Genomic DNA, 23,024 nt, shown 5'->3' on the forward strand with positions numbered 1-23,024 from the left:
GATGGGGTTAGATGATTTTTTTTTTGTTAAGTTCTACCAGTGCCTTAGATAGCTTAAGTATTAACATCTTATCAGTTAGGTATTGGGCAAATAATTTCTCCCATTCCATAAAAAGTCTTTCGATTCTAGTCATTTCCTTTGAGGTGCAGAAGTATCTTAACTTAATGAAAATTTTTTTTGGTCACACCCGGCAGCGCTCAGGGGTTACTCCTGGCTCTACCTACACTCAGAAATCACTCCTGTCAGGCTGTTCATATGGGATGCCGGGATTCCAACCACAGTCCTTCTGCAATGCAAGACAAACGCCTTACCTCCAAGCTATCTCTCTGGCCCCAACTTAATGGAATTTTATATGAACTTCACGAGTGTTTGAGCACTTTTTTTGAAAATGTCATGGATATTTGTTTTTTTGTTTTGTTTTGTTTTTGTTTTTGTTTTTTGGGCCACACCCAGCAGTACTCAGGGGTTACTTCTGGATTTGTGCTCAGAAATAGCTTCTGGCTCACCGGATCATATGGGATGTGGGGCTTGGACCCACGTCCATCCTGGGTCAGCTGCATGAAGGCAGATGCCCTACCACTGTGCTGTAGAGATTAAATTAAACATGTACAGTGCTTTGGGGGGGGTATTGCCATTTTAATGATATAAATCCTCTCAATCCATGAGCAGGGAATATATTTCCATTTCTTTATGTCTTTTTTATTTATTGAAGAAGTGTTTTGTAATTTTCTTTGCTTAGGTCTCTTACCTCTTTAATTAGGCTAATTCTGATGTACTTCCTTTTCTGATGCACAGTTATAAGTGGGATTATTTTTTTTCAATACCTCTATTTGCATTTAGAAATGCCATAAATTTTTGCATATTAATTTTATAGCCTGCCATTTTACAAATCCATTGTTTCCAAAAAACTTTTTGTATCTTTAGGGTTTTCTTTTCTTTTCTTTTTTTTTGGGGGGGGGCACACCCGGCAGTGTTCAGGGGTTACTCCTGGCTGTCTGCTCAGAAATAGCTCCTGGTAGGCATGGTGGACCATATGGGACAGGGGGGCTGTGCTATCTCTCCGGGCCTTAGGGTTTTCTAAATTAGTATCACATCTGCAAATAATGAGAGCTTGGTTTCTTCCTTTCCTATCTGGATGCTCTTTTTTTTTTGGTTTTGTTTTTGTTTTTTGTTTGTTTTTGGGTCACACCCAGCAGCGCTTAGGGGGTTACTCCTAGCTCTGTGCTCAGAAACCGCTCCTGACAAGCTTGGGGGGCTATATGGGATGTTGGGATTTGAACCACTGTCCTTCTGCATGCAAGGCAAACACCCTACCTCCATGCTATCTCTCTGGTCCCTGGATGCTCTTGATATATTTTTCTTTTCTTTTTTTTGGGGGGGGGGCCACACCCGGCAGCACTCATGGGTTACTCCTGGCTCTCTGCCCAGAAATCATCCCTGGCAGGCACAGGGGACCATATGGGATGCCGGGATTCGAACCACCGTCCTTCTGCATGAAAGGCAAACGTCTTACCTCCATGCTATCTCTCTGGCCCCGATATATTTTTCTTGCATGATTGCAGTGGCAAATACTTCAAAAGTATATTGGATAAATGTAGTGAGAGTAGAAGACCTTGGTGTGTGCCTGATCTTTGAGTTTTTCCCCAGTGCTGTGTACTTGTGGTAAATGGCTTTGACTATATTGAAGAAAATTCTTTTAATTCCCACTTTTATTGAGATTTTTAAAAAAAAATCATGAATGGTGGAGCTGGAGAGATAGCATGGAGGGAAGGTGTTTGCCTTTCATGCAGAAGGTCATTGGTTCAAATCCCAGCATCCCATATGGTTCCCTGAACCTGCCAGGAGCAATTTCTGAGCATAGAGCCAGGAGTTACCCCTGAGAACTGCCAGGTGTGACCCAAAAAAAACCATTAAATAAATAAATAAATAAATAAAGAAGAAAGAAAGAAAGAAGAAAGAAAGAAAGAAAGAAAGAAAGAAAGAAAGAAAGAAAGAAAGAAAGAAAGAAAGAAAGAAAGAAAGAAAGAAGAAAGAAAGAAAGAAAGAAAGAAAGTACTGAGGGTAAAGAGGGGTTAATAGGGAAATAGAGAAAGATAACAGATTAGAATTGAGGGGGTGAAAGGATAGAAGTAGTTCTGAATGGGGGAAGTGGACTAATATATAAGAAGGGCTATATAGGCATGGATTGCTACAATATAGATTAGGCAAACATAGAGGAGTCCATTGCATACAAATTCACTCCCACTTATAGACAGACATTAGTGATCTATTTGTAGGTTGTAGTTGGAGGCCTGACCCTGATGGCATGGGTTGAAGCACTTAAGAAATAATTGAATTAAGAAAAAATAAATTGGGGCCGGAGTGGTGGTGCAGGATAAGGCATCTGTCTGCCTTGCACGTGCTAGCCTAGGACAGACTGCGGTGTGATCCCCTGGCCTCCCATATGGTCTCCCAAGCAAGGAGCGATTTCTGAGTGTATAGTCAAGAGTAACCGTGAGCGTCATTGGGTGTGGCTGAAAAACAAACAAGCAAACAAAAAAGAAAAAATAAATTAAAAATAGATTATAAAAAAAAGAGAAAAAATTAAAGAAAATATAAATTGGACTGGTACCTTGGAGGGGAAAGGGTTTTTAATTTGTAGGCACTTCATCGATGTTAGGGGTGAACTTTGCTAAATGAAGCTTTCAGGGTTAGATTGTGCTTGAGGAATTTTAGGATAAACATAATTTTCACTTCTAGAGTACTAACCAATATGGTAGCGAGGACTATAAGAGGAATCTACCCTATATTGTATCATCCACTGTGTCTCGTGCATCAAGGTTTCTTTCCTGAAAATAAACTGACAGCATGGGCATTATGATATATAGTAACATAGCTTAAATCGAAAAAGAAGAAAGGAGAGAAGGAAAAAATGAAGAAAAAAATGGATAATAGTAAATTGCAAAAGCATACTCAACTAGTGAGATCTGTAACTTAAGTCTATAGTGTACAGCTGCCTATTTCAATGGTCTCAATGGTCATAAACTATAGGTCATAGTAAAAGACATAATCTAAAGGAAATAAGTAGGTTGGAGTATTTTATTAAGACATTGCCATAATGAGCACTGTAGATGGAGTCTAATATAATAGAGCACTGGATTGCAAAATTAGGGTGTCCAACCATATCTCCAAGAACCTCTTTGTCAGAGGGGAGAGGGCTTCTGACTGGCAGCCGCTGGCTGTTCCATGGGGGTGAGCATGAGAATTTTTGTAATCCTGCAATGTAATTTTGTACTTTTGTTTCCACAGAAGATATTATTGACCTACTTTTTAGGAAAAGATGAACTTTCAATTCTTTCTTTAGTAAAGTTGGTGGAGTAACAATCTTTTTTTTTTTTTTGGTCACACCTGGCAGCGCTCAGGGGTTACTCCTGGCTCTATGCTCAGAAATCGGCCCTGGCAGGCACAGGGGACCATATGGGATGCCGGAATTCGAACCACCATCCTTCTGCGTGAAAGGCAAACTCCTTACCTCCCTGTTATCTTTCCGGCTCCGTAACAATCTTTTGTAATTAATGTATATACATACTTTTTTACTTTAATGTTTAGGAGTTGAATATATTTTGTTTTACAAATAAATTATAGAAACTTGAATATATAAAGCAGAGCCATAGCTTTACTAGGCCTAGGTTGTTTGGTGATGAAAGAGTAATGTTTTTATTGTCTAGAAATGATTATGGATTTGAACCAATGCCTGCATGTTTAATTATATAACTTGTTATTAAAGATAAATATGGAGTTTCCTGACCACGTTGTTTAAAAAAACAATTTACTTTGTTGTTTCAGATTGCATCTAAAAAATGACAAGGTGCCTTGCAATTTGGTCATTTGCTCTGATAATTTAAGCATTGTGAGTTCTCTGTAATCACAGGGCAATGATTATTGATCCTTTTCCAACTGTGACCCCCTCTTCTGACCTTGCTTCCATTTTGTGGCCCCCTATCCTATTGGTTGAACCACTCATCTCATGCTGTGACCTCCTTATTACATAATTTGCATCTGTGGCTTTCTTAGAATATTCTGGAGGCCTACAGGGTTGAGAAATTTAATGATTTAAATTTATTATAGAACAAATATAAAAAACTCCAACTAGGGGCCGGAGAGATAGCATGGAGGTAAAGCGTTTGCCTTTCATGCAGGAGGTCATCGGTTCGAATCCCGGCGTCCCATATGGTCCCCCGTGCCTGCCAGGAGCAATTTCTGAGCCTGGAGCCAGGAATAACCCCTGAGCACTGCCGGGTGTGACCCAAAAATCACAAAAAAAAAAAAAAAAAAAAAAAAAAACTCCAACTAAAATTTTACATGAGTATCTTAAAAATATTCAAATACTTAATTTAATCTAAAAATAAGTCAGTTAAAACACTAAAATAGACAGAATGCTTCAAGGGTAAAAGAAGAAATTTGGTAGTTGTTTTATTTTTGTGGGTCTCTCTCTCTCTCTCTCTCTCTCTCTCTCTCTCTCTCTCTCTCTCTCTCTCTTTTTGTTGTTTTTTGGTGCAGCGTTCCTGGAGGTGCTGCAATACCAGGTCGATGCATGGAATGGACGAAGCAAGCTCCTATTCCAGTTCCTAGTGCCAAAAATCCATTTAATATATTGTCGTCGGATAGACGACGTATCAGATATTAAACTGATACGAACAGATACTACACTTGATCTTAGCCAAAAGGCCGAGAGGCGATGTGGGTCTATATTTTTGTATTAGAATATATATTTTATTTCAGTTAGCATGTTAGATTCACTGCTATCTTATATTATAGCCTATCCTCATCAATAATAGATGTAGTGAGTCATCCTCCTCATAAACATTCTCTAGAATGAACTGTAATATTTGCTGTAGTTTATAGCTGCAAAGTTTATTGTTTGCAATCCTCTTAGTTCATTAGTTGAGTAGGTCTTCATTTAGAAAACATTTCTTTTAGCAACTCTTTCCTTGGACTAATTAACATGAAAAAATTCTTTTTTGGGGGATATTTGGGTTACACCTGGCAGTGCTCAGGGGTTACTCCTGGCTCTGTGCTCAGAAATCATTCCTGGCAGGCATGGAGTACAATATGGGATGCCAGGATTTGAACCATTGTTCATCCTAGATTGGCTTCTTGCAAGGCAAAAGCCCTACCACTGTGCTATCTCTCCAGCCACAAACATGAAAAAATTTTTAGGCATAATATAGAATAGGATTTTTTTTTTTTTGGTTTTTGGGCCACACCCGGTGACACTCAGGGGTTACTCCTGGCTATGCGCTCAGAAGTCGCTCCTGGCTTGGGGGACCATATGGGATGCCAGGGGATTGAACAGTGGTCCATTCTAGGCTAGCGCTGGCAAGGCAGACACCTTACCTCTAGTGCCACCATGCTGGCCCCATTCATGAAGATTTTTATTAGCAATAATGATACTGAAGAGGAAAACAATGGCAATCAGGTAACCACTATTGAATTAGATCCCTTTACTACAAATTCATCTGGAAGTGAGAAGTTTACTTCTGAGTCAAGTAGAAACCTAACAGATGAGCAACAACAAAGAATTGAGAGAAATAAACAACTGGCCTTGGAAAGAAGGCAGGCAAAGCTCATGAGTAACAGTCAGTCCCTTGGAAATGACTCATGAGTGATCACACCTTCACAGTCTGCTGAAGGGGCTGATACAAGTGAGGGACAACCAGAGCTGGAGTTAAATGAGTTTCACAAAGATGCTCTAGTAGACAATCTGCATGATGCTTCTACTACTGGTACTGGAATTGATATAGAGGAATTACAGTGAGAAACAACACTGAAACAAGAGTTAATGCATTATGGAGATTATAGAGCCAGTTAACTCTATAACTGGCTATTCTCAAGTTGTAGCTTGCTCTGTATTTTGTCTTCTGTTAGTAAAAATCCTCACATACTGAAAAAAAATAAAAGAAGTAGAAATATCTTTAAATAAATAACAAGGAATTTCTGTTGGTAACATATAAATATATATATATATATATATCACTTTTGCTATTATAAAATTTGTTTTTTTTTTCTTATCCGGATATTGAATTTCAGAGGAAGACCTAAAAGAGAGTGGAAGGTGATATAGCTTCCTCCTATGACCTCTGATCCTTGGAGGATATAGTTCCAGGGTCAAGAGCACATGCCTGGTATGCACAAGTCTGAAATTCATTCCGGCTCTACATGGTCCACCAAGAACTGCTGATGAATACAATACCCTCATACTGTTGGCTTCAAGCAGTGAAACATTTCAGGGCTCTAACACTGAACCTCTGGACAGGTTGGCTGATTACCACAGGATATATTTTCCAAACTTCTCTGAGCACAGCATAGAAGATACCCTGAAAGAGTAGAGGGGCCAAGAACAAAGTGGAGATAGCAGAGCTCATCCCTGGAATTTATGGCTCTTTCATTCCTCCACAGCACTGCCTGATATAGCTTTTTTTTTTTTTTTTTTTGGTTTTTGGGCCACACCCTGTGACGCTCAGGGGTTACTCCTGGCTATGCGCTCAGAAGTTGCTCCTGGCTTCTTGGGGGACCATATGGGACGCCGGGGGATCGAACCGCGGTCCGTCCTAGGCTAGTGCAGGCAAGGCAGGCACCTTACCTCCAGCGCCACCGCCCGGCCCCTGCCTGATATAGCTTTAATGACTTTTCTTTTTTCTCTCTGTTGACTTAATCACTGAGAGCCCAGTGACTAGAAACTCCGGTTGGGGACCACTCTGGTGTAATTTCCCTGTAGGAGTGTCTCTGAGGTCTCTGAGGATATCTCCCCAGTCAAAAAAAAAAAAAAAAGGAGCAGGGCATGTTTAAAAAAATAAAAAAGTCAAGATTGACACTTGTTTTTTACTGTCATCTTCCCCAACACACATATTTCCTGAGTATGTAATTCCAACAATGCTGCTATAACTGCAGAGGCAATGATAGCCTATGTATGCTCTTTACTAAATTTATTTGAAGGACAAATACCAGTAGATATACCTCCTCTGACATGATGGAACACAGGATAGGGGTTCTACAGAGAAAACAGAGAAGCACCTGGAAAGATTGACCCGGTTTATAGAGGACTCCCAAATGTAACTGGAGTTGGTGCTGAAATCTTGAAGCTTGGCACTTAGGTGTAGGGCAGGAAGAGTGTAGGGGCAATAGCTCATTGACTCACTCATATCAATACATTACAGAGGCCTGGGGCAATCAAACAAGTAGCATAAAATTAAAAAATTAAATGACCATAAAGGTCGACTTTTTACAGTACAAAAATCCTTTTGGACTCTACTCCCTATTTCTCAACTGTTCTTGTCTTAAAACCCTCATGGCAAGGTCAGGAAAGATAGAGGTTAAGGTCTTATTTTGTCAGTAGTCATCCCAGATTTGGTCCCCCAAGACAGAAGAAGCTCCAGTACTGCAAGATGTGGCCCACATCCTTCTGTAAGGAAAAAAACCCTAATTGTGGCAACATAATTACTTTTTTTGCCTTAATTCAGAAACACAATCTATTGTAAGAATATATTTATTTTGAATGATATTTCTAGGATTAAACCCTCTATATTATGGTAATTTTTTGGGGGGTTGGGTCACACCTGGCAGTGCTCAGGGGTTACTCCTGGCTCTACGCTCAGAAATGGCTCCTGGCAGGCTCAGGGGACCATATGGGTTGATGAAATTCAAACCACTGTCCTTCTGCATGCAAGGCAAATGCCCTACCTCCATGCTATCTCTCCAGCCTCTATTATAGTTAATTTAAAGATACTACTTCTTCTGCCTCTGAGCATTTGTGATTTCCCTATTGTGTTTCTTTATATCCCACATATAAGAGATATCATTCTGTATCTGTTCTGTTACTTCACATTTAAGGAAAACATGCACCAGACGTGGTTTTCCCTTCCCTGGTGCAGTGCCTTCCTCTAAAAGAATTATTTGCCAAAAGGCCCGCTTAGCGAAGTCAATCATTTGACCCTTTGCGTGCATCATTGGCGGTAATTCCAACATGGCTGTAACATTACATTTTCTCTCTATTTGGCCACTGTAGAAATCCAGCCTCAGCTCTCCTACAGACAAAGAAATGTCAGTACCAAAAGCCTGCCAAAAGTTCCCTGCTGGCTAGTTCGTATAACCTGGTGCCAACAGCTTGTTTTTCTGAGTCTAGCTCTATGATGGTAAACAATTATTTCTGTCCCCCCTAAAATCTATTTTGCGGCTACTACATAAACATCAAAACTATCTCTATCTCTCTCCTTCTGGTTTCTTGAAATACCTGCTTTTTGCTAAACCAAAAACATCCCTGGCTCTGGTTTCACTGCCCTCCAGCAGAGTTCTTTCTCACCTGAAGAATGGTCTTTTAATGCGTAAATTTAAGGCTTGTTTCACTCTCCTTCTCTTTGAGGACACCTTGCATACCAGAGTCTGTGCTTATAAAATGTCATCAGCTGAAAAATAAATTTGTCTCTCGTCCCTTCGACGAGGGTCCCCATACAATGCATTTTGTGTGGTCTCATTTATTTCATTATTGCATATTTCATATTCATTCACTTGTGCTCCTGCTTCTCTCCCTGTGAAAGGTTCCCGGACACCACGAAGGTTCTGCTTAGCAATGCTAACTCGTCTGCAGCACTGTTCCTTTTTCTGTCCCTTAATTTCACTCACTATGTAGCAACGAATTCCATGATTTCATCTTCTCTTAGAGCCAAATAATATTTCATTGTACACATGCACCAGTTATTTTATTCAGTATATTTCTTCTTGAACAGTTGTATAGTTTCCTTTTTTTTTTTTGGCTACACCTGGTGGTGCTCAGAAATTACTCCTGGCTCTGCACTCAGAAATCACTCCTGAAAGGCTTGGGGGATCATATGGGATGCCAGTGATCCTACCCAGGTTTGACCAGGGTCGGTAGTATGCAAGGCAAATACCCTCCTCTGTGCTACCACTCCAGCTCCTAGTTTCCAGATTTTTGACTATTGTGAATACTGCTGCAGTGAATACAGGTTGGCAAATATAGAATTTAAATTGTGAATAGCATTTTTTGAGCTCTTGGAGTAGATGCCAGAAATTAAATTGATGGGTCATAAAGAAGCTCAATTCCAAAATTTTTTGAGGAAAGAATTTTTCATGTGTCTATATTGTTTTTCAAAAAAATTGATATTTCTCTCAACAATGAATGAGGATCCCTTTTTCTCCACATACACCACACCAATATTGTTTGTGATCTTTGGGATGTGTACCAGTCTTTCTAGTATAGAGGACATCTCATCATTATTTTGATTTTCATATCTAATGGTAAGTGATGAACATTTGTTCATATATGTTTTGAGGGGGTCTGTATGTTTCTGTGGGGAAATTTCTGTTAATCTATCCCCCATATTTTATTGAGGTTGCTTTTTTTTTATTATAAACTGCTACCAGTTTTTTTCTATCTATCTTGAATATAAATCCTTTATTAAATAAGTGGTAGACAAATATTCTTTCCCAGGCTGTGAAAGTTTATTTTTATCCTGGTCATCATCATCATCATATATTTATTTATTTATTTATTTACTGGAGAGTTTTGGCAACACCCAGCAATGCTCAGGGCTTAGTCCTGGCTCTGTAGTCAGGAGCCACCCCTTGCACACTCAGGGAATCATATGAGATGCTTAGAATTGAACCCAGTCTGTGACATGCAATACAAGTGCCTCACCTGATGTACTATTACTCTGGCCATGGTCATCATATATTTTGAGATGCAACAGCTTCTTGTTTTTTTTTTAACTTAAAAATATGGAATATGACACAAATTTGCATGTCATCCTTGCGCAGGGGCCATGCTAATCTTCTCTGTATCGTTCTAATTTTAGTATATGTGCTGCCGAATGGAGCACTCAGCAGCTTCTTAAATGCGATACCAATTGTTTATCTTTGCTTCTGTTAACTTGGAATTGAATCACTGAAAATGTATCTAAATTCAATGTCCTAAGTGATCTACCTTTGATTTCCTTAATATAATTTATGGATTCAAATATAATATTTAATTCATTTTACTTGACTTTTGTGCCTGGTGCTAGAAAGGACTGAGTTCATATTTTTTTGCATGTGACCTCTAGTTTTTCCCACTATTTATTGAATAGTCTTTCTTTCCTACACTTCATATTTTTGTCTCTTTATAAATGGGCCTGGGATCTGTCTCTGGACTCTCAATTCTATTCCTTTGGTCTGTTTTTATTCCAGTATCACACTGTTTTGATGATGAGAGCTTTATAGGGTACCGTATTTTCCGGCGTATAAGACTACCCCATAATTTTACAGTTAAAAGATAGGTTTAGGCCTATATTCACTATATAAGACAGAATGTTCCTGTGCTGCAACTGTATGTACCACAGTGAGCCAATCACAACAAGCAAAGGTTCAGAGGTTCTACTGTAATAGACTTCCTCTCTGACTCTGGCCAATCTGAGCAGGCTTTTTACAGTGTAGATTCGGGTACAGAACATTGTCTAATTTGCATGCATAAAAAGCCTGCTTGGATTGGCTGAGTTAGAGAGGCGGTCTGAGCAGCCTTGCAGTGATTGGTGCAGGGTCAAGTTGGAAAATTCGTTTTGAGGCAATATTCAGACAATTTTCGTTTAGCGGCATATTGAAACATTTTTCGGGATATACTCGGTGTATAAGACGACCCCCGATTTTCGGTTGACTTTTTTTTTTGTTTCAAAAGTCATCTTATATGCCGGAAAATATGGTAGTTTTAAGTGGATGAAAGAGAAAATTCCCATCTTTTTATTTCCTAATATTGTTTTGGTCTTTGGATTTTTTTAACTCCATATAAATTTTAAATACTCAAAAATTTTTTAAAAGATATTTCACAACTCTTGTATTTAGTTTCATGACTTCATATGTGATTGCATCCAAGTTTTAAGAAACAAGAGTCTAGTCAATACTATCAGCAATTTAGTGCTTGCTTTATGAAAAAGAACCACGACCTTTTGGGGCCAGAGAGATAGCATGGAGGTAAAGCGTTCGCCTTTCATGCAGAAGGTCATCGGTTCGAATGCCGGTGTCCATATGGTCCCCCATGCCTGCCAGGAGAAATTTCTGAGCATGGAGCCAGGAGTAACCCCTGAGCATTGCCAGGTGTGACCCCCCCCCAAAAAAAAAAAAGAACCTTGACTTTCTAACTAATCCCTAAATTTCAACCTTCCTTCCATTCCCAATATTGGCATTATTTGTAGGATGAAATTTTGCCTCGCTTTCCCTCCAGTTATCTTTCTATCTGAAACTTTTTGTTTGCTTGTTTGTTTTTTGTGCCACACCCAGTGATGATCAGGGGTTACTCCTGGCTTTGTGCTCAGAAATGGCTCCTGGCGTGGAGTACCATATGGCATGCCTGGGGATTGAACAGCAGTTCATCCTAGGCTAGCACAGGCAAGGCAGAAGCCTTAACCCTTGTGCCACTGTACGGGCCCATCTATCTAAAACATTTTGATATATTTTACTTTTTTTTGACCCATTTCCAAATTAGTTTCTGTAATTTTGCTGCAAATGTAATTTATGATAGCCTATAATTTATGATATAGCTACACATGTGGCATTTCAGTATATTTATTACTTCTATTATCTACCCATGGATTTCAGTCTTTATTATTATTATTTTTGTTTTGTTTTGGTGTCACACTCAGTGATGCTTAAGGATTACTTCTGCCCTTGTGCTCAGGAATTACTCCTGGTGATGCTCAGGGTATGGGATGAAAAGAATTGAACCTGGTTGGCCACATACAAGGTGAGAGCCCTACCCACTGTACTATCTCTCCTATCCTGAATTGCACTATTGATATTAATGTCTCCCCAACATATGACAATGTTTCACTAGCCTTTGATGCTATAATATAAACTACTTAGCTGTTTCACTGGACTCATACCTAGATTTAGCAAATTTTCACACCAAGTTAATAATATATCAGCAATGATAAATAGAAGAATGACTTGATAAATTGGTTATTTAAAGAACTTTAGACATGCCATGTCACATATTAAAAGTTTCCAACTATACGGCATCTAAAATATCTAAAGATAAATCTCATAACTTCCACCTTAGCATTTCCAAGAGTTTTGGTTTCCTAGTCTTTAAAAAATTTTTTTCTGCTCCACATCACTAATAATTGGAGAGTTGCAAATCAAAACAACAATGTTTATATTTCCTTGATCTAGTTGAAACGTTTTAAAGATATGAATGTCCTTTACTAAAATGAACCACTAGATGGTGGTGTGAACCCTCCTGATGTGAATTTACAAATGTAAATATAGATGTGTTAATTTGTATCTATATAATAGATTTTCTTTTCTCTGTAGATAAAATTAAACTTTATGACCATCTTGAATTAAACTTTTTTATATGCTTTTAAGCTATATATATTCATTATTGTTGTTGTTTTGTTGCTCAGAGATTACTCCTGGCTCTGCACTCAGGAATGACTCTTAGAGGGCTTGGGAAACCTTATGGGTGCTGGGGAGCAAACCTGCATCATCCATGTGCACGGCAAATGCCCTAACCACTGTACCTTCTCTCTAGCCCCATTTTGCTATGCAAATATTTCTTTTCCTTTCAAAAATTCCAATTGTGATTCATTTTTTAAAATAAAATATTTTTTTCAGACCACACCCGTTTGATGCTCAGGGTTTACTCCTGCTAAGCGCTCAGAAATTGCCCCTGGCTTGGGGGGACCATATGGGACGCCGGGGGATCGAACCGCGATCTTTCCTTGGCTAGCGCTTGCAAGGTAGACACCTTACCTGTAGCGCCACATCGCCGGCCCCTAAATAAAATATTTAAGCACCATGATTACAACAAGCATGATTGTAGTTGGGTTCCAGTCATAAACAAAACAACCCCTTCACCAGTGCAACATTCCCACCATCAATGTCCCTTCCCCAACCCCTGCCTGTATTCCAGTCAGGCATTCTGCTTCTCTCACTCATTAAGATTGTCAAGATAGTTGTTAGTTTAGTTATTTCCTTAAATGAACTCATCACTCTTTGTGGTGAACTTCATATTGTGAGCTGGTCCTTTTGGCCCTCATCTTTATCATCTCTGGGTCTTAGCACAATAATGTCCTTAATTTTTCTTAAAACCCATAGATCAGTGAAACTATTCCATGTCTATCTCTCTCCCTCTGACTTATTTCACTCAGCAGAATAGAGTCCATGTACATCCACGTACAGGAAAATCTCAAGACTTTATCTCTACCAATGGTTGAAAAATTTTCCATTGTATATATGTACCACAGTTTCTTTAGCCATTCATCCATTGAAGGTCATCTTGGTTATTTCCAGAGTCTGGCTATTGTAAATAGCTGTGCAATAAATATAGGTGTGAGGAAGAAATTTTTGAATTGTATTTTTGTGTTCCTAGGGTATATCCCTAGGGGTGCTATAGCTGGATCATATGGGAACTCAATTTTCAGTTTTTGGAGGAATCTCCATATTTTCCATAAAGGCTGGACTAGACGGCATTCCCACCAACAGTAATAAGAGTTCCTTTCTCTCCACATTTTCGCCAGCACTGATTGTTCTTGTTCTTTGTGATGTGTGCTAGTCTCTGTGGCATGAGGTGGTACCTCATTGTGGTTTTGATTTGCATCTCCCTGATGATTAGTGATGTGGAGCTAATCTTTGATTAAGGGGCAAGAAATCCAAAATGGAGCCTCTTCAACAAGTGGTGTTGGCACAACTGGTTAGCCACTTTCAAAAAAAGTGAATTTAGACCTCCAGCTATCTCCATGTACAAGGGTAAAATGCAAATGGATTAAAGACCTTGATATCAGACCTGAAGAAGGGTATATAGAACAACACGTAGGTAAAACACTCCATGACATTGAGACTAAAGGCATCTTTAAGAAGAAAACAGCAATCTCCAAACAAGTGGAAGCAGAAATAAACAGAATGGATTATATTAAACTGAGAAGTTTCTGCACCTCAAAGGAAATAGTGCCCAGAAAACAAAAGCCACCCACTGAGAGGGAGAAACTATTCACCCAATACCCATTAGATAAGGGGCTAATATTCAAAATATACAAGGCACTGACAGAACTTTACAAGAAAAGAATCATCTAACCCCATCAAAAAATGGGGAGAAGAAATGAACAGACACTTTGACAAAAAAGAAATACAAATGGCTAAAAGGCACATGATAAACCGCTCCACATCACTAATCATCAGGGAGAGGCAAATCAAAACAACTATGAGATACCACCTCACACCTCAGAGATTGGCACACATCACAAAGAATGAGAACAAGCAGTGCTGGTGGGAATGTCGAGAGAAAGGAACACTTATCCACTGCTGGTGGGAATGCCGTCTAGTCCAACCTTAATGGAAAACGATGTGGAGTTCCTCCAAAAGCTGGAAATCAAATTCCCATATGATCCAGCTATACCACTCTTAGGGATATACCCTAGGAACACAAAAATACAATACAAAAATGCTTTCCTCACACCTATATTCATTGCATTGCTGTTTACAATAGCTAGACTCTGGAAACAGCCTAGATGCCCCTCAATAGATGAATGGCTAAAGAAACTGTGGTACATATATACAATGGAATATTATGCAGCCATCAGAAGAGATGAAGTCATGAAATTTTCCTATACATGGATGTATATGGAATCTATTATGCTGAGTGAAATAAGTCAGTGGGAGAGAGATAGACACAGAATGGCCTCATCTATGGGTTTTGAGAAAAAATAAAAGACGTTTGTGCAATGATTCTCAGAGACAAAAGAGAGGAGGATTAGAAGGTCCAGATCACAACATGAAGCTCACCACAGAGAGTGATGGGTGCAGTTAGAGAAATAATTACACTGAGAACCATCATAACAAAATGTGACTGAATGAGGGAAGTAGAAAGCCTGTCTAGAGCACAGGGTGGAGTGGGGTGGGGAGGAGGGACACTTGGGACATCGGTGATGGGAATATTGCACTGGTGAAGGGGGTTGTTCTTTACATGACTGAAACCCAACTACAATCATATTTTTAATTAAGGTCTTTAAATAAAGATATTAATAAATAAAAAGAAATAATTAAAAAAAAGTGGAGACCGTGGACATTCTTGCCCTAATTCCTGACCTTAGTGGAAATGCTTTCAGTTTTTCACTTTAAAATCATATTAGCTGTGGGCTTTTTATATATAGCTCCTACTATCTTGAAGAAAGTTCTTTCCACTCCTATTTTGCTGAGGGTTTTCATCATGAATAGGTGTTGGATTTTCTCAAATACTTGCTCTGTGTAAATTGAAATGATCATGTGAAATGATCATCCTTCCTTTTACTGTTGTGTTTTATGATATTGATTGATTTGTATATATTGAACCATCCTTGCATTCCTGCAGTGAAACCCACTTGGTCATGATGTATAATATTTTTAATGTGTCGTTGGATTCGGTTTGCTAAAATTTTATTAATGATTTTTGAATCAATGTTCATCAGTGAGATTGGTCTGTAGTTTTATTTCTTGGTAGTATCTCTGTCAACTTTGGAAATGAGCATGATGTTAATTAACTTCATAGAACATATTTGGGGGGCATTCCCATCTTCTCATTATATTTGGAAGAGTCTAAGGATTGATAGTAGTAACTCTTCTTTGAATGTTTCATGAAACTCACCAGTATACTCATCTGGGCCTGGATTTTAGTTTTGAGGAATTTTTTAAAATACTATTTTAATTTTATTACTTGTGATTGGCTTGTTTAGGCTTTCTACTTTCTCCTCATTCAGTATTAGGAGATGATTTTTTTTCCAGAAAATTTTCATTTTTTCTAGGTTTTCTAGCTTAGCAGAGTGCAGTTGTTCATAATAAGTTCTCATGACGTCTTGGAATTTTTTGGTTCTGTTGTAATCTATCTTTTTTTTATTTCTGATCTGATTTATTTGAGCATTTTCTGTGTGTGTGTGTGTGTGTGTGTGTGTGTGTTGTGGCAATGGTTTGTATCTCCTTTTTATTCTTTAAAAAACTAGCTCCTAAATTCAGCAATTCTTTTTTTTTAATTCAGCAATTCTTTTTTTATTATTTTCCTTGTTTTTATTTTGTTGATTTCTGCTCTGATTTTTATTATTTATTTTTCTTCTGCTAGTGTTTTTAGTTTCCTTTGCTGTTGGTTTTCCAGATATGTAAGGTGTGCCTTTAGACTGTTGATTTTGTCCTTTTGTTCTTTCCTTTATTACTATCAGTTACCCTGTAATCACTGCTTTTTCTGTGCCCATATATTTTAGCAATTTTTTTCTTCATCAACATTACTCTCAAGAAATCTCTTTATTTCTTCCTTGATTTCTTCTTTGACTCAGCTGTTGTTGAGCAGCATGTTGTTTAGTCTCCAGGTGTTAGATTTTCTCTATATCTTCTTTTTCCAATTAATCTTGATCTCTGTGGCATTGTTGTCTGATAAAGTTTTGATATAATTCTTATGGTTGTGACTTTATGTAAGTTAGACTTGTGTCCTAAAATGTGGTCTATTCTAGAGATGGTTCGTGCACTTGAGAAGAATGTGTATTCAGGATGAAAGGCCCTATATAGATCCATTAGTCCTCGTTTTTCTAGTTATTCATTTAAGGCTCTTTGTCTTTGCTAGTGTTCTGCCTATTATATCTGTCTAGTGGCTGTAGTGGTATTTTGAAATATCCCACTACTATCACATTTCTGTCATTATGTTTCTCTAAGTTTGTGAGTAAAAGTCTTACATATTTTGCTGACTCTACATTTGGTTTCTTAGTTCATTTTGATGATTTTTTCCCCCATTTATTATAATTTATTTTGAGGATTTTATTTTTGTTCGGATATATTCTGCACTTCATCTTCAAGCTCACTGATTCTGTCTTCTAGTCATTATTCTGCTGGTGAGGCCTTCCAATGAATTTTTCATTTTGCTTGCCAAATTTTTCAGTTGTAACATTTCTATCTGTATTTCCTCATTTCTGGTCTCATATTCTCCTGTTCCCCCCCCCCCCCCCCCCCCCCCGCAGTCCATTTAATTGTTTCTTTAAGCTCCTTGGACTCTTTTGTTTTGTTTTGCTTTGTTTTGTTTTTGGGTCGGTTACTCCTGGCTCTATGCTCAGAAATTGCTCCTGGCAGGCTCATGGGATGCCAGGATTCGAACCACCTCCTTCTGCATGCAAGGCAAACACCCTACCTCAATGCTATCTCTCCGGCTCAGCTCTTTGGACTCAAACATTTCTTTTTTTTTTTTTTTTTTTGGTTTTTGGTTTTTGGGCTACAGCTGGTGATGCTCAGGGGTTACTCCCGGCTATGAGCTCAGAAGTCGCTTCTGGCTTGGGGGACCATATGGGACGCCCGGGAGTCAAACCACGGTCCATCCTAGGCTATTGCTGGCAAGGCAGACACCTTACCTCTAGCGCCACCGCACCAGCCCCGGACTCTTACCCATTTTTACTCTGAACTTCACTTCAAATTTTTTATATAGCATATTAGTACTATTTGTATCTGCAGAATAGCGATTCTTCACCTACTACGTGTGGTGGGATTTTGTGTTGCTTTACCATGATTCCTTGAGGTCTCAGGTGCTTCTTTCCTGTATCACTGCCAGTCTTCCCCACTTCCAGGAACACTTCAGGGGAGTTTATGTGGGTGAGAAATCATCTTGTTTTGCATACGCTTGCTTGGTCTCTTTATTGTGTGGATGGGTTTTGTTAGGGTTACTCTTAATCTATTGCATGACCAGCACTCAAAACTCTGTCCTGCAGGCAACCTTTTGTTTTTGTTGGAGCTGCACTTGCAAGTTTGCCTGCCTCTGTACCATGACTCTGACTCCAAGGACACCTTTCCTGAATTAAATCTCCAGTGAATAAATAGATATATTTATGTATATAATTCATTTCTGATTAAACTTTAGTAATTAAATTATTTTAAGAAATGTATCCATTTCATTTAAAGTAGCTAGTATGTTTGTATAAAGGTGTCAAAATATTCTATCCAGTACTTTCTACAGTGATATATGTTTTATTCTCAGTAATAAAAATATTTACTGTAGTAAATTGTCTGTTTCCTCTGTTAGGCTTCCAATCTTTATCAATGTTTTATTTTTTTTTTTTTTGGTCATACCGGCAGCACTCAGGAGTTACTACTACTGGCTCTACGCTCAGAAATTGTTCCTGGCAGGCTTGGGGGACTATATAAGATGCCGGGATTCAAACCACCATCTTCTGCATGCAAAGCAAATGCCCTACCTCCATGCTATCTCTCAGACCCCTTTATGAATGATTTTTATAGGAAATGTTTAGTTTGAATTTCCAAAAGATGAAGAGTTTGTCTTTTTCTCTGGACAATATTCTCATTCCTCAAAAATTATTTCTACCCCTTTTCAGTTCTCTTCTGTACTGAAGCAAGAAGGACATTGTAGGTGAGACAATTTGCTTAAATTACTCCATTTGAGTATTAGGTAATTGCTTGGTTTGTTTCTTGAAATGGGATCTTCGTGAAATTCCAGAGGAAGTTAGGAAAAATTCATTGTAAGTGGTTCTTGTGTGGAACTGAATTGCTAATCTAGTTCAGACTATTCCCCTTGAAAATCTATTATAATGAGGTGTAAGGTGTTGCTAATAGAGTGCCTGCCTTACATATATATACTTTTTTTTTTTTTTTTTGGTTTACACCCAGCAGTGCTCAGGGGTTACCTATGGCTCTACACTCAGAAATCGCTCCTGGCAGGCTCAGGGGACCATATGGTATGCCGGGATTCGAACTACCATCCTTCTGCATGCAAGGCAAAGTCCTTACCTCCATGCTATCTCTCCAGCCCACATATATATACTCTTGAGTTTGATCTTTATCTCTGTTCACATAGTCAAGTACAATACCTGGCTCTGCTGGCAACATTTCCAGCACATCTCCTGATGCACTGCAACAACAATAATAACAAAGGAAAGGGATGGAGAAAAATTCTTCACAATAATTAGTTAGGAGTTGCCATTGGAAAAAAAAGTACTGTTTAGGCCAAATAGGTAGTGTGCCTACTTAGAGTCTGTAGGATACCTATCTGAGACCCACCCATTTCTGGGAGGGGTCTTGGGAACCGGATAATAGGTGTGACTTTACTTCCAAGACCCGGCCCATTCCTGGGAGGGGTCTTGGAATAGGTAGATAAACCCGGAAGCCAGGGGATTAAGGGTCTTTTGCCTGTTTGCGCTGCTGGGCTTGGAGGAAGATGGCTGAGTTATAAGATGCAGGGCTAAGAATGGCCGAATGCTTGAAAGGTTATGAGATAGGCCACACACCTGTGGTGGTCAGGGCATGAATAAAGATGATGCTTCCTAATGCCTGCATGTGAGTGAGTCTTGATTACGCCGATTACCTGGGCCTGGAATCCGCCAGCTGGATGGGGATGAAGCCACGTGGCTGGGGCCTAAGCACAAAGGCCTCCATCCATTGCCATCCAGCTGGCGGATTCCAGGCCCAGGTAATCGGCGTAATCAAGACTCACTCACATGCAGGCATTAGGAAGCATTATCTTTATTCATGCCCTGACCACCACAGGTGTGTGGCCTATCTCATAACCTTTCAAGCATTCGGCCATTCTTAGCCCTGCATCTTATAATTCAGCCATCTTCCTCCAAGCCCAGCAGCGCAAACAGGCAAAAGACCCTTAATCCCCTGGCTTCCGGGTTTATCTACCTATTCCAAGACCCCTCCCAGGAATGGGCCGGGTCTTGGAAGTAAAGTCACACCTATTATCCGGTTCCCAAGACCCCTCCCAGAAATGGGTGGGTCTCAGATAGGTATCCTACAAGAGTCATTAAAAAATTTCTTAGTGTTAATCTAGATAATACTATAGCAATTATTCTTTCATTAGAAGCCAAAGTCAGTATTATAAAAGGAAAGTAGACATATATTTTAGTTTTTTCTTGTCTTCATTTAAGTTCATAAAGCTTCAATATTAAAATAATAATATAAATTAATAAAATAATAAAACTTAAATACTAGCAGCCTCTGTTGGAACAGCACATTCAGCTACAATGTTATGAATTGAGGTGGAGTATCTGTTAGTTTCTTTGGATCTAACTAGCACTAAGGCATTTTTGTTTGCTTTTCTTGAATGAGGCACTTTAAGAAGTGTGCCTCCTTAGAAGCAAACAATTAATCAAACAAAACAGCATTCTAGTGGGCACCAAATTGCAAGAACATGTGGAGGAAAGAAATGGAATTAGTATTGGGTTGCTCCTAATATAGTCCAGACACTAAATTAGGTGTTTATTATAATTTCCTGGTTCTAGCTTTTCTTCCCCCTATCTTTTAAAAATAGTAACCACACTAGAAGAGCTTGGAGAGTCCTGGCCTACTTTGACTACCTCAGCTACTCTTGGGGAGTCTTGGAAATGATCCATACACACTAAGTGTGGACCTGATGTTTTTGTGGTTGAACTGTGTGCTGAAGACCACCAGAATTCTAACTAGTGGTACTGGAATCCAACACGGCATTGAGACTGGTTGGTGCTGGAGATCAAAAGGAAGATCTCACACAAGAGCTTGCAGAAGATTGCACTCTTTGTTATAGTGCCAACGTTTTCTTATAGTTACAGTGTATGTATATACTTGAATGTGTTATGGCTGGAAATCACTTGTGGAGGTAAAGATCACAAAAAACAGAGTTGCCAGGACTGTACATGCCTCTTATGACAGAATTAGGGAATAAATTCACTTGCAAGGCATGCACTTGAGCCACTAAGACATCTCTTAACTTCCATGACTATTTTAACTGGTGAGTTTTATAATGTCTGGAATGGTCTTGTCCAAAACAATTAGCACATAAGTAGTTATAGTATGCCATATTTCTTTTTAGATTTATTGTGTTATGAAATCTTTATCTATAGTATATATGTCAAGAAGAATTTTACTGACCCAGAAGCCTGTGTCTTGGGTCTACATAACCCCATTTTAACAATATTTTCAGATAATCCTTATCACAGTAATGTTTAAGAATTTCTGAACTAGAAGTAGAGAGCAGTAGGTATCAGGAGGAAAGAACCCAGAGACAGAATCTTGATTGACTTCAAATGTTGCATTTAAAAATGTAGTTCTTGATTGACTTCAAATGTTGCATTTAAAAATGTACTAGTAGGGGCCGGGCGGTGGCGCTGGAGGTAAGGTGCCTGCCTTGCCTGCGCTAGCCTAGGACGGACTGCGGTTCGATCCCCCGGCGTCCCATATGGTCCCCCAAGAAGCCAGGAGCAACTTCTGAGCGCATAGCCAGGAGTAACCCTGAGCGTCACAGGGTGTGGCCCAAAAACGAAAAAAAAAAATGTACTAGTAGTTATGGTATTAGTTAGGGCTCTACAGAAATTTAGGGCTACATAGAAATGGAAAGAGAAAGTAGATGATGGGATAAAGGAAAAGAATGCATTTGTTTGGGATCACGTTGCTTTAAAAGATTCTAAACACATGGGTGTTCTGGAGAAGAGTGAACAGATATAGAAGCAGTAGGAGGAAACTACATAGGAGGAAAAGAATGCCCTTTATATTCCAAAAATAATAAACCTTTATTGGAGTTGGAGTAGGACAAGATCACCAGAGGACTGGTGATCATTATTTAAGCAATTTCATGTTGCTTTATTATTATTAGATGATCATCTCTGTCTTGTAAAATATCTGGAGAGGCTAATTAATTTCTGAGTGTTTCCTATGGGACAGAAGGATCCAGAGAGAAAAAAATCACTGTGAGAATTTTCTGAGGTGCCAAGGAGTCCTTTGGAGAAATAAAATAGATATGTCATCTGACATATCTGAGGAATAAAGTAATGTTCTGTGCTTCCTCATTCCTCTTGAGAGAAAAAAAATCAATTTTTAGATTTTTATTGTAGTTGAGGCAATATGGTTAAAATAGTGTTAATGTTTGTTTTTGGTGTACAAAGTTACCACACTTCCACCACCAATGTTTCACAGATGATACAAATACTATTTTCCTATCACTTCCCCCCTTCTTCTCCAGAACCCTTTCCACTCTTTGGTAATTTCAATTCTCTAGTGAGAGTCCAAAGGATTGTTGCCAATAGATATTGTTTCTTTGTTTAGTTTCTTTATATCCCACATGTGAGTGATAATTTCCAGTATTTGTCTGTATCTCTCTCTGATTTACTTCATTTAACATAACTTTCTTTATCTTATACATGCTTTACATGTTTTTTAAATATACTTTTATTTAAACACCATGGTTACAAGGTTGTTTATAATAGTTTTCTTCATAGATAAAGTGACTCATGATTGAGTTACATACATATATATGTTACACAATGTATAACAACCATCACCAGTGCACATTTTCTGCCACCAATGTTAACAGTTTCCCTCTTACCCTTCCTGATGTCCTCTTCCCTTCCACCCACCCTCTCCTGCCTACTTCTGGGGCAGGCATTTTTACTTTATTCTCTCTCCCTCTCATTTACTCTCTCTTTTTCTCCCCCATCCTTCTTCCTTCTCCCTCTCTTTTCTTTTTTGACATTGGGTTTATACTACTGCAAATAGGTGTCCATGTCCATAAATGTTCCTTCTCTACTCTAACTACACTCTACGCTACTTGTGCTAAGCTTACTACCATGGACTGGACCTCCTAATCCTCATCTCTATTGACTCTGGATATCATTCCCACACTGTCTTTTATTTTCTTCATATCCCTATCTTTCTGATTCATTTCACTTGGCACAATACTCTCCATATCTACCCATGTATAAGCAAATTTCATGACTTCATTTTTCCTAACAGCTGCATAGTATTCCACTGTGTAGACAGACCAGTTTCTTTAGCCACTCATCTGTTGTCAGGTACTGGATTGCTTCCAGATTCTGGCTATTGTAAATAGTGCTGCAATACACTTAAGATTGGAAAGGCCATTTTTATATTGTGTTTTTCTATTCCTAGATTATATTCCTAGGAGTGGTATAGCTGGACCTTAAGGAAGCTAAATTTTCAGCTTTTTAAGGAATATGCATACTGTTTTCCAGAAAGGCTGAACTAGATGGCATTTCCATCCACAGTGAATGAGAGTC

General features: G+C 38.8%; 2 non-coding genes across 2 annotated transcripts; both read right to left on the reverse strand.

Annotated features, from left to right (window-relative positions):
* Positions 1–4,528: 4,528 nt before the first annotated feature.
* On the reverse strand, positions 4,529–4,719 carry LOC126033729 (U2 spliceosomal RNA). The gene has a single exon (XR_007504492.1). It is a non-coding gene; the product is annotated as a U2 spliceosomal RNA (small nuclear RNA).
* A 5,046-nt stretch (positions 4,720–9,765) lies between these two features.
* LOC125997108 (U6 spliceosomal RNA) lies at positions 9,766–9,872 on the reverse strand. The gene has a single exon (XR_007491629.1). It is a non-coding gene; the product is annotated as a U6 spliceosomal RNA (small nuclear RNA).
* Positions 9,873–23,024: the final 13,152 nt, after the last annotated feature.

This window comes from Suncus etruscus, chromosome 1 (assembly GCF_024139225.1).
Source record: "Suncus etruscus isolate mSunEtr1 chromosome 1, mSunEtr1.pri.cur, whole genome shotgun sequence".
Lineage (NCBI taxonomy): Eukaryota > Metazoa > Chordata > Mammalia > Eulipotyphla > Soricidae > Suncus > Suncus etruscus.